Below are 12,390 nucleotides of genomic sequence, written 5' to 3'. Positions count from 1 at the left end.
CAGCTGAGCGCACCGGCAGGACCCGGCCCACTTAAAGCACTGCCCTCGCTGTCCGATTGTTTACTATGCCCCATCCTCCTGTGCTATGTTTTTATTACTGTGAATGGCGACATTGTAAATACCCCTGCAAATTTGTCAATCACTCAAATGTGCGCAAATTGTTGCAAAAATAAATGATACGCAGATTTCTAACTTTTTACAAAATTCTTATGAATCAAGCCCACTGAACAGACAGTGGCAGCTCCAACCTACCTACATCGGACGGCTCCAAGCGTTGCAGGAATGCCATGTAGGTAGAGCTTCCTGCTACAGGGCTAAGGTAGCTCCCAAATGGTTACGATGCGCCAGCCACGCTCGGACATCTGACCTGGCCGAAACCCACTGCAGCTGAGCGCACAGGCAGGACCCGGCCCCCTTAAAGCACTGCCCTCGCGGTCCAATTGTTTACTTTGCTGTCTTCAATGCAAGCCCGCCTCTGTATGAGACATTGCAGTCAACAGCTTGCCTGCAGATGGCGCTGTTGCTTCTTAGTAGAACATCGACATGTTATCCCTGACAGACAGAATCTCACTTCTTCACTAAAGCAGAAAGAAGTGTTTGAGACAATCCTGCTGTGAGCATCGGATGCTGCTGTTGGCCATAAAGCTCTTCGTAGCTCTCACAAAGCGCTTTCTTTTAGAGCAGGCAACAATGTGGCATGTGCCATCTGATGTGGAGTTTGGGAGTAAAGCACCAGGCTCCATTCGGTGATCCCAGCATCCACTGTTGAGCACAAGTCTGTGTCTGGAGCCCCGCTCTCAAGTAGTGAGTGGGCTCCATGTTGTCCTTACTTGCTACTGCTCTAGGGTAACAGACAGATTATTGGCGGGTTGCAAGCTTTAAGGGCAACAGGGTGCCGCCGTGGTCAATCAAGGCGCGAGGAACTCTAGGCAAGCTGGCAAGCCATGCTCGTACATCTGACCCCCGCCCCTATGCCCGTAACCCACTGCAGCTGAGTGAGCAGTGGATTGTCCAAAAACAAACAAGCAGCACTGAAAGCGATCGCTTTCGCGATCGCTAAAGTAAAAAAAAAAAAAGCTCGCGAGTGGTGCGCGTGCGCCACTGCGAGCATATATCTTCAATTACCGCGGACGTGACGGCAGCAGTAGTTGACGATATATGGCCTCTGGTGCGCATAACAGACACCAATAGGCCATGGGCGGAGCTACGCGATCGCCCATGGCCTATTGCGTGTTCTGTTTTAAAAACACACGCACGGCAAGGCCAATGAAAATGGACCTAGGAAATAACACGCACGAGCTACGTGGAATTTCCAGGTCCATTTTCAAAACGCTGAGAAAAGGACTCTCGCTAGGCGACACTGCTGCGCAGTGTACGCTAGGCCTGAGACCTAAAAAGAACGCGAAAGAAGAAAGGATAAAGTAAATACGGGGGAGAGAAGAGTGGCTCACTGGTTAGAGCAGGTAGACCCTGAAGCAGAGGTCAGACCCGGGACCAGGGTTCAATTCCCGACGCGGCAGGGTCTTGAGCTCAAATGTCCACGGACTTGATAATTCTCGCTTCGGTGCCTGACCTAATCATGGGTTCACACTCTGCAACTCTGGGCATTAAGCTTGCTTAATCTCCACAACGGCCCCCCGCGGCGGGATGCCTGGCTTTCACCTTGGGGATGCCCGTTAGGGGCTATCTCACAGGGAAAAGCCAGGACGGGTTCCCAAGGCAAGCGCCGAGATGCCTCCGGGTGATTCGAGCGCTATATAAGAACATACAAAAAAAAAATAAAAAGATAATAAAGAGGAGAGGAGGCAAGACAAACAAGTAAAGAGGAGAAATCTTATTCGAAGGCAGTACAAAATTAGGGCCATGTCAGTGTTCCTAGGGGAAATATTTTTTTCTAGATCGAGATTTTATTTGTTCCTCAAAAGTCAAAAACATCTGCGCTGAAGTTGCTCTTGGGTATACTGTTATCAGCGCTTCTAGACTGACCCAGCCCCACCATGCATGATAAAAGATGTTATTCCTCTTTTTCAGTCTGAGAGAATGGTTTTAGAACCAGTAGTAATAACCCTAGTAATTATTAGTCCCAAGTATTATGATTTGGACTTGGCATGACTATTAGAGGGCCCAAGAAGACATTCATATATTTCAGAGTTAATTTAGCGTCAAATGTATCTTTTATTGTGTTTTCTATCATCCTCCAGTAATTACATATGTTTGAAAAAAAAGAGTAGGTGGTCTACATCTCCTGGTATGTCACAACAGTGCCAGCAGAGATTTGAGAAAGTTAGCCAGAGTTCTAATAGCTTCAGTCGGGTCCAGTAAGATCTATGTATGATCCAATATGTACATTGGCAGATTAAAGGATATATTTTATGTAAGACAGGTGAATTCCAGATGTTCTCCCAAGTTGATATTGTGGGAGAGAGATGTTAAGAGACACTATGTGGAATTTATTTGTTAAAGACTACATGAAATTAACATAATCTGAAGGGGTGGGTTCCTCAAATTTCCTGAAAGCAACCCCAAACTTTAAGAAACTGTACAATTCGCAGGAGTTAAGTTTAAAGTTCTTACATAACATGGCAAAGCAGAGTGAGATTTTAGTAGTGCCATTGTCTTTGATTAAAAGAATACCAATGGCTGTCCGTTCTCCCCAAAATGCCAGTTGTTATTCTATTGCAATATCTGCATTGAACCATAATGATAATGTCAGATTTTTTTAGTGCGTTGTAAAGGGCTTTAATGGCTGTAATTGTATCCTTCATGATTGGGAAGAGTAAGCAATTTTGTAGGTGTTTTAAAGGGAGTATTTTCATTAGGAAGAGATGTTTAACTAGGTTTATTTCAAACTCCACCCGGGTTGGGAGGTATACAGATTTTGTATTTACCCACCATTTGCTTTGTATAGCAAGAAAGGCTATCTGGTAGTTGACAAATTTGGTAGTCTCAGTCCTCCTCTGAACTTGTTTAGTTTTAATTTACGGAGAGAAATCTTTACAGATGAAATTGTTTACCGATTTGCGATAATTTTCAGATAAATTAACTGGTTAGATACTCTAATAAATTGGGTTATTGATTGAGGGGGTGAAACCTGTACTCAAGCAACAACCACAATTCTTGTTGGAAAGAACCACAAAAGTCACTAAATTAACCTGTGCTTAACAATCTCGTAGCTTGGCACAAAAGCAGTCCGGCTTAACGTAGAGGGAATATGTAAAGTATGCTGCACACACAAATTAATTACGCGTAAACACAACACAAGGAAAATGCTTTGTGTTGCTTGGCATTGGTTCCAATAAAGCTATGAGCTGTGGGGCGAGGCTTTGCAGGGCTTTGTGTTGCACGGTGTCTGTACTGATGAAGCTTTCAGCTGTACGTCGATGCTTTGCATCACTCTGTGCCAGATTTGATGGAACCTTCAGTTAGGCAAGGAGGGGTTCTCTCTGATGCCAGCCAAGGGTCCAGGACCTTAGGGGCATCTCTTGGGGATCAGGGACTCACTCCAGCAGAGGCCTGCAGAGTTCAGTCCAGGTGCAGGTCCCGGCATGTCCAGTGCAGCTGGTCAGATGGGCAGGTGAAGGGAGGCCTCTGGAACTTGTATCCCTGTAGCTCAAAAAGGTCAGCCAACTGACCCTTAGTGTCACACACGTAGCTTGGGATGTAGGGAGCAGGTTTAGTCTTCCTTTTCAGAGAGCAGGACAGGCCTCAATTAGCAGCTCTGTCCTCTGTGGAACAAGGCAAGCCTCAAGCAGCAAGGCAGTCCTCTGGGGAAAAAAGCAGGCCTAGAGCAGAAGGGTAGTCCTCTGGGGAACCAGGCAGGCCTCAAGCAGCAGAGCAGTCCTCTGGGGAGCAAGGCAGTCCTTTAATGTATATAGCTCCAGCAGTGCACTGAGGCATTGTTTTGAGGCTCACAAAATGTATGTCTGGTGCCAGCCTTTGAATTGGGCGAACATCCTCGCTACCCCATATCTGGTTCTGGAAAGTTCTCCTCTTCCCCTGCCAACGTAGTCTGGAGTAACAAAAGACTAGTATCAGGTGTGTGTTGAAGGCAATCCTTTGAAATTTAAGTGGGGCAGGAAATCGATCTGTCCCAAAATCCTGGCAGGATGGTCAATCCTGGCAACAGCTAGTCCCCCTTTCTCTTACTGTCGGGGAGGAATGCACACAGAGCCAACAGTTAAGCTATTCACAGTCATGTGGAACAGGTAGCAGGCACACACATAATGTCTAGGACAAGAAAATGCCAGCTTTATAAAAGTGGTATTTTCAGAATTATGACTTAAAAGTCGACTTCACAATTGAAGAGAATTTTAAATTACAATTTATTTGAGACCAAACTTGACATCCCTGTCTGTACGGAATCAAAGGTCACAACTTATTAAATGTAATAAGGTAATCCAATGAGAGTGATGGGCCTTGCAGTAGTTGAAAACAAATTTCGGAGTTATTTACTACCAGGACATGTAAAACTTAAAAATACATGTCCTACTTTTAAATACAATGCACTCTGCCCTGCATAGAACACCTTTGGGGTGGGTTGTATGTATTAAAATATAAGGTTTAGGCCTGGCAAAAGGTTTATTTTGCCAAGTAGAATTTACAGTTGTAAAAATGCTGCACTTACTGCAATGGCCTTAGATATGTTAAAGTGCAACTTAAGTGGGTAGCACAATCAGTGCTGCAGGCCCACTAATAGCATTTAATTTACAGGCCCTAAATTAAATATACCAATCAGTTGTAAGCCAGTTGTACCATGTTTTAGGTAGACAGCACAAGAACCTTAGCACTGGTTAGCAGTGGTAAAGTGCACAGAGTCCTAATGAAAACAAAATTCAGAACACAGGGAGGGGTTAAGGCAAAAGGTTTTGCCGAAGACTACACCAAGGAAGTCTGGTCTAACACATATCCGTAGTGAAGTTTACATGGGACGTCACCATCATTTTAATTGATTCTGTACATCCCCACCATGTGATAGCTCTAGGAGACCTGGCCTCTAGCAGTCTTTTAATCTTAACCAACAGAGTATTTTTTAACATGGATTCTAGTAGCATTAATGTTACCATGGAATGACTGAAGTAAGGAAAAGAAACTCCTAGTGAAAGCATCAATAATGTTTGAGAGTGTTTTTAAGTATAAGTACAGATGATTATTGATATTGTAAAAATGAAGCTGTTTCTCTGTTCTGACAAACTAGGCTTGCACTTATGGATATTGAGATAAGGTTGCATGGTGCAAAGTGCTTAAATGCGAATTCATGGTGTATCGGTATGGTAACAAATCAATACAAGAAGTAAATTAGTTCATAGTGTGTGCCAGAAGAACTACTGATGAGGCATAAGGAGAGTGATGCAGGGTCAGTCTTGTTAGTAATGGTGAAGGAGAAGTAACTATTGGTATTAGTCAGTACTAAAGTCCTATGTGTAAGAGATCTAGCACTGGCAGCCTCCAGAGATGAAGAAGATTATAGTTTGAAAAAATTGAGTAAGTGATTACATGTTAAAGAGAAGTTGACTTACTGGAGGCTATTTGCTCACTAAATATCACATCATCAGAATTGGAACTGTTTATAGCCATCAAGGGCCAATAAATTCAGTAAGACACTTGAGAACCTACCAAGTCTTTCATAAAAGATTCTAAGTATTTCAGTTCATCAAAGATCCTCGTACAGCCATCACCTACGGTTGTCAGGTCCGATGAAAGTAAAGAAAATGTTCAGCGATCTCATCTCTGGACGCAATGCCAGAAAATGTTCATGCAACTGGTGGTAGTCTTAGTGTAATACTGAGATGTATCAATCTTACGTCCTATCCAGTGTAGAGTTCTTACCTTTTCAGACATGTATATTCCCCTAATGCGTCTGTATTCCCAATTTAATTGAGTGTTGCGGACCCCTCATCATCGGAGGGAGTAGAGCGGCCGATTTGACGACATCTGCGCCTTGATGAAGTAAGCAGGGAGCCCTGTGGGCTGGGAAGAGAGTCATGAACCCGCCCATACACTGGGGCATGATGATCGATGTGCGCTATAGATCTTGCATTCGAGACTCAGCATTTTTTAAAGAAAAGTCTGACTCCGGAGACATGGCTGTATGACACATTGTAAGGAACAGGAATAGCAGATATAGCAACTAGATAACAGGGCTAGCACTGAAATAAGGAATAGAATATATATCATAAGCATTGAACGGTGCCCCCAAGGGTAAGGAAGCAAAACCAAAGGGGATGATGGACGGAGTGTTGAACATTGCAGGCACTCACCCCCAGTCAACAGATCTGGGTTTAATCCATCATCATTCTTTAGCTCACTCCGCAACCCTAGTTCAGACATGGCCATATGAAAATCAGTCTGACCCTGTGCCTCATGGGAACAGTCCAGCCCGAACTAGGGGAGGGAAACATTCTCTCTTCCCACCACATTAGAAGGTTCTGCTGATAGTGCAGTTGCAACGAGCAGGGAGCCATGTGCTCAGACAGATATAAGGTATGAGTCATGTAGGGGAGTGTGCATATTAGCAACTAGTTTCACACATAGTATAACCATGGGTTGAAGTTGTAATAATAAAAGAAAAGACTAATTCACAAGATTTATTTTCTTGATGAATCTGATAACAAACGCTGACAGATGCTTGCAATCAAGATCCGAACGTGTGAGAGACTTGTTTAATCTCAGTCTAAATAATCACACTAATTTCGAGCTTATGTTAATGGGTGATTTCAATATTCACCCCTGTAGCGACCCATGCTACACTGGAGAGCACGAGGGACCATCAGGTTCGATGGCTCCCCACTTTGAGCACACTAAGTCAGGGGGGCGCCTTGAAGAGTTGCTGGCAAATTTTATCATATTTGAACCGATTAACACAGAGGGGGGGGACAAGAACAAGTACTTATAAGGGCACTGATCATGGCTCAGTTATAGATTATATCTTTTTGACCCCTGGTATCTTACATAGGGTTGTGACGTACAAAGTAATAGTCTCAATATACAGTGATCACAACCCGTTGTTGCTTGAGTTATCCTGGGGTGATCCAATGGGTAATAGGCCCTGCTCCTCCCAATTGGGGCTGCCCTAGTACCCACGGACCAAGGGAGAAGGCTTAAGTGGGCAAAGGTGGTCCCGTAAAGCTTTATTGAAAAATTACTCCCTAAAATCGAGGGCAACATAGCTATTTGTCAGGATCAAAAAGCTACCAACTCAGAAATCATGGGGGCCTTTGAGTTAATATGCGCACAAATCTCAAATGATTTGACGTCCACTTCTAGCCAGAGAGGTAACAAGCCATATAAATGGTTTGACTCAAACTGTTCAAAAGCCCATAGGGTACTAAAACAAGCATTCCAGAGAGACAAGGTTGTCATCGCGCACCTGAGGAAGGAATATAAGCTGACCATTAGTGGCATAAAAAACGCCATAATAAAGGAAGCATGGGAAAAACTACTCTCAATAGACGTACTGCGCGACAGCAGTCAGTTTTGGGCCACAATAAACCAGCCCTTTTTCTCAGACCTAGATAACTTGGTCATGGACTGTGTTATCCCCGACGATAAATGGCTTCTCCATTTCAAAGAAGTTTATGGTGATTTAGACTCCGACGCCCAATATTGTTCATCGGTGGCCCCCGAGCTTGCTCCCCTTCTTTTCAGTTATGACGAAGTGGAGAAAGCAATATTAGAGACCTCGAAAAACAAGGTGCTGGTGGCCGGATGGCGTACCGGCAGACCTTTACAGACACTCACCGAAACTTTGGGCAAAGGTGTTAACAAACGTCTTTCGCGCCACTAATGGTAAGACTTTCCCCTCCACCTGGGCCACCTCAATCATCGTGCCAATATTTAAAAGGGGGCAGCGAGACGACCCGGGGTGCTATAGACCCATTTCCCTCCTAGACTCTGCGATTAAGATACTAGGCAGAGTCTTATTGCTTAAGCTAAGGGACAACATAGAGAGTAGTGGGGGTCTTTCTAATATACAATACGGGTTTAGAGAGAAAAGAGGCAACCTGGACCTATGTTCTAACCTGCACCTTTTAATTTCTAAATACACGGTAGCCAAGGCGGGGTCGTTATTTTTGGCATTCATGCATCTTTCCTCGTCTTTCGATCTGGTTTAACAGGGCAAAGATGTGGTTAATCCTATTGGAGATTGGGATCGACCCGTCACTTGTTAACTTCATGGCGTCCCTTCACCAGGAGCTGTTTGCCTCGGTTAGGGTCATCAGGGAGGGTAGGTGTACGAGCCGTTTCAAATCAGAGAAGGGAGTGCGCCAGGGATGTATTCTGGCCCCCCTTCTCTTCACCATTTACATTAACGGCCTGGGAAAGCATCTAGAGACAGCGGGGGTCGACGTTCCGCGTGTAGGAGAGGCTACAATTCCGGCTCTCCTATACGCGGACGATGCAGTACTAATAGCCCGTACTGGCGTCGACTCCAGAGACTGCTGGACCTATTTGGGGCCTTTATGGATCGGCTAGACCTAAAGATAAATGCTAAAAAATCCCATTCGATGGTGGTTGGTTACCGCAGATGTAAGTCCAAATCAAAAACCTTTGTCTGCAAGGGTGAGGTGGTTTCCAGGCTTGCCGTTTTCCCTTATTTGGGGGTCCTCTTCGAGAAGGGGTCGTGGGCCCCCCAAATTAAGGCTAAGAGCATATCTGTGGCTCGATCCACCTCATCCCTTATGGGTTTTTCAAAGAGGCTAGGGGCCAGGCCCATGGAGGCTCTCTTAAAAGTTTATAACACCAAATTGCCACTTATGGCTCTCCTCTGTGGGGCTATGTACCTCAAGATAAGATTCAAAGAGTGGAAAATGGGTTCTTGAGATACCTTTTGTCTGTCCCCAAGTCCACCCCCACCTTTTCGATCCATTCTGAGGTGGGCTTGGACTACATTACAGATAGGTTGAAACTGGCCCCATTAACATTCTGGGCAAAAACATGGCTCAATTTAGAATTAACCCTGAACCACGCTATCTTGACTGACGTCATGGCACTGGATTTTGCGAATAAAATACCCCGGAACTCTTTCTGTCACCATCTAGCATTAGGAGGGAGGACGTTAACTGGATCAAGATCCATTTTCTAGATAGGGCTAGATTGGCTCGTGAGGAGCAGGAATTTGTGAAACCAACAGTTAGATCGCACTTTATGCTAACAACTTCCCCCTCTCTCGAGCCATATCTTAAAATCGTAACCAAACCCTTTCATAGATTTTTATTGACTAAATTCAGATTTAATCTGATACATTTTTCGCTGGGTAGCTACCAATCATGGGCAAAACCAGAAGAGGGCCCACCCTGTAATTGCGATAAATTTTCCCAACAAGACACAATGCATTTCATCATGTTTTGCGGGTTTTACATGGGCATAAGGAAAAAAATATTTGTAACCAATTCTGAGAGAGGCCAGCTTTATTCAAGTCAGGCCCGCATTATTCTATCTCCAGCAGTTGAGTAACACCCGCATCATTTATTGTGTGGCCAGTTTTCTAGTGGCGGCAATCAGAATTAAGACAAAAAATGCGCCACCTAATGTATTATTTTAATTAACATTATTTTTATGCTGATTTTATTTTGACTAACTGCACCGTATCTGTCTACAAGGGCCTTGTACTAATTTGTAAATATATGATTTGCTTGTTTTTATGCTTGTATGTAAATTCTATGCCTTTTATGATTTTAACAAATCGAATAAAGTGTATTTGACTGACTGACTGTGTGAGAGACTTTTAAAGCATCCCTCTCATACATACGATACCTTTTCAATAGGCATGACTTCTAAATTGATTGATTTAATTTCTTGAACAAAAAAACATATGCATGTTTTAATTTCTTAATGTGACTACAGGCGGTGTCCCCACTCTACCCCGAGTATGGCTTATCATTTATGGAACTCGGGTAAGGAAGGCCGTCAGGCAGGCTGTTGTGGATTGTGTGGCATAATTTGAGTGTTTGTGAGTGCATCACTTTTCACGGGGTGTTTGTGCTGAATTAATGGGGAAATATAGTGAAAGCTGAATAAGGTGATCACGATTTTTAGAGGTTTTAACCAAAAACAACAAAAAAGGGGTGAAATTGCAGCGGAAGGGAGAAGTGGAAAATATAATAATTAATCTTGTTTTTTTCTTGTAGGTATACGGACGACGTGGGTCTACTAGGGGCAAGTATTGCCACCGAAAGGTTCACTACCATACAGTGATAATACCAGGAGGGAAGAACTAACGAGACGTTTTAAGGGATCTGTATCCTGATGAGTGTCCTCAACCCTACCTGGTGGCAGACAAGGGCTGAAACATGTTTGTACAGCAGATCGGGTAATGGAGACGTTGTCTCTATCATATACCCCTTCATTCTTTTAATCCTGCCAAGCGGGACCCAGAATAAAATTTAGACAGGCACCTACTTGGACAGTTTTATTATTATTCTTTTCTGCAACAGGGATCCCTATATTTAAATTTTTCTTCTCTTTTCTCTATAATAAAAATATATATATATATATATTTTGCACTCCACCCTGTACGTTGGTCTGCACCAGGGTGTGTCAGCGGCCCTATTATGAAGCATGCCACTATATAGTGGATGAGGGCAATGTTTGCAACCTTTTGGACTTGCCCAATTAGATTTCTTCTCCTATTTTCTCCTGTTTTTAGGTCGAGCCTGTCAATGCGCTTGCGAGAGATATTGGGGCTTAACCGGAGCTTAACCATCGGGCGATTTGATGCTGTGCCCGTGAAAAGCAAGCTCACTGTGCAAGCGCATTGACCTTAAAAGCGCATGCACATCAAAGCCAACAGCCTCCCTCCCACAGGCATTCCCCAGTGTGCGCTGTGCCTCAGGCATTTCTCCTCCCCTAATTTATTCACTGCCCACAGCTTTCACTTTGCTACATTGTTACAGTTCCCTCTTCCTTGGGGGTTTGTTTCAGCTTCTTCTTGTCTGAGGCTCAGTTGCAGTTTAAATTTTACCACGTTACAGTTTCATTTCGCTCAGACTTTGTTGCATGATCTCACCGTGTGGCTTTTGGTTCAGTTTACCGTCGCTGCTGCTTTTGTTTTATCTTATTCTGAGCTTTGCTCCAACTTGCAGTGTCTAAGACTTTTCCTTCGTCCTACCCCCTTCGAATCTGACTTTGTCTCAATCCTCTGGTGTTGACAACCATATCAGATATTTGTCAGCTGGATTATATGTTCTGTGGAAATTCGTCAAAAACTCAACCGAGACTTTTTGTCACACACTGAATGGCGTCAGTAGTACTTTACACACAAATAAATAAGAGAAACCAGTCTCTGTGGCGCAATCGGTTAGCGCGTTCGGCTGTTAACGGAAAGGTTGGTGGTTCAAGCCCATGCAGGGACGTTTCCTTTATTTATTTTACATGATATTTGAATGTAAAGTGAACTTGGATTGAATAACAAAACTGTGTGCTTACACCAACACGGGAATGATAAAAAAAAACTTTCCCACACAGAGAAGACATTTTCTTTTTCTTTGTGCTTGTTCTGCTATTGCTCGCAGCATCGTGGAACGTCTTTTCATCTCAGATACTAGAAAGGCCGATGCTTTAGTTTTTTGACCACACTGCTACACTCAGGCCTGCAAGGGCTGCCAGTTTGTTTCTACTTCCCTGCACAATTCATATCCCTGAGTCTCCGAGGGTCCCTACAGGAGACCCCATGAGAAAGTGTGGCTGCTTTTCTAGTTCCGTAATAGGCGTGTTAGTGGGAAAGGGAAGTTCCCCCATCCACATCCACACAAACGCGGAGGAGATCGGTGCCTTGGGGGAGTGGGATACTATTGGGCAAATTACGTCATAATGAGCGGGGTTACAGCTTGTTTAAAATGTCATGGTGGCGGCGATCTAACACTACAGTCTGCTTAGGAGACGTACTTCGAAAACTCTGTACATTAGTGCTGACTGCTGATCAGAAGGAGCTTTGAGGTGTCATCCTTTTACTGACCTCTAAAGTTTACCAGTTCCCTACCTAAGTCGCTCATTCAGTCATAGCTTCTTCTTTGTATTCTGATATTTGGAGCTCTTTTGAGACCATTATATAATCTGGACTACAATTCCCAGAAAGCAGTGAGAAACAAGCATTGAAAATGCAAAAGGTCTTGCCTTTCATTAAGTTAAAGCCATTTGCTTTGCTTTACAATACCATTAGCAAAGCAAATGGCTTTAACTTAATCAAAAGCGAGACCTATTGCATTTTCAATGCTTGTTTCCTTTTCTTTCTTTTTACCCTCTTGAGATAATCCGGCCAAATTAATTTTGGGACCTGTTTCTCTTTCCCCAAGTCCGGAGTCCTTCTCATATAGTGAGTGATATAGAGTTCTTACCTTTGTCATATGTTCAAGGGTTTGTTCTGTGTGCTGGTAAGGAGTGATCTAAAAATCA

At 43.8% G+C, this 12,390-nt stretch overlaps 1 non-coding gene across 1 annotated transcript; it reads left to right on the top strand.

The window, feature by feature from the left end:
- Positions 1-11,277: 11,277 nt before the first annotated feature.
- Positions 11,278-11,351, top strand: TRNAN-GUU (transfer RNA asparagine (anticodon GUU)). The gene has a single exon. It is a non-coding gene; the product is annotated as a tRNA-Asn (tRNA).
- The last annotated feature ends 1,039 nt before the right edge of the window (positions 11,352-12,390 follow it).

This window comes from Lissotriton vulgaris, chromosome 5 (assembly GCF_964263255.1).
Source record: "Lissotriton vulgaris chromosome 5, aLisVul1.2, whole genome shotgun sequence".
In the NCBI taxonomy this organism is placed as follows: domain Eukaryota; kingdom Metazoa; phylum Chordata; class Amphibia; order Caudata; family Salamandridae; genus Lissotriton; species Lissotriton vulgaris.
The sequence above is the reverse complement of the archived record's forward strand: the minus strand, read 5'-3'. Positions and strand labels throughout refer to the sequence as shown.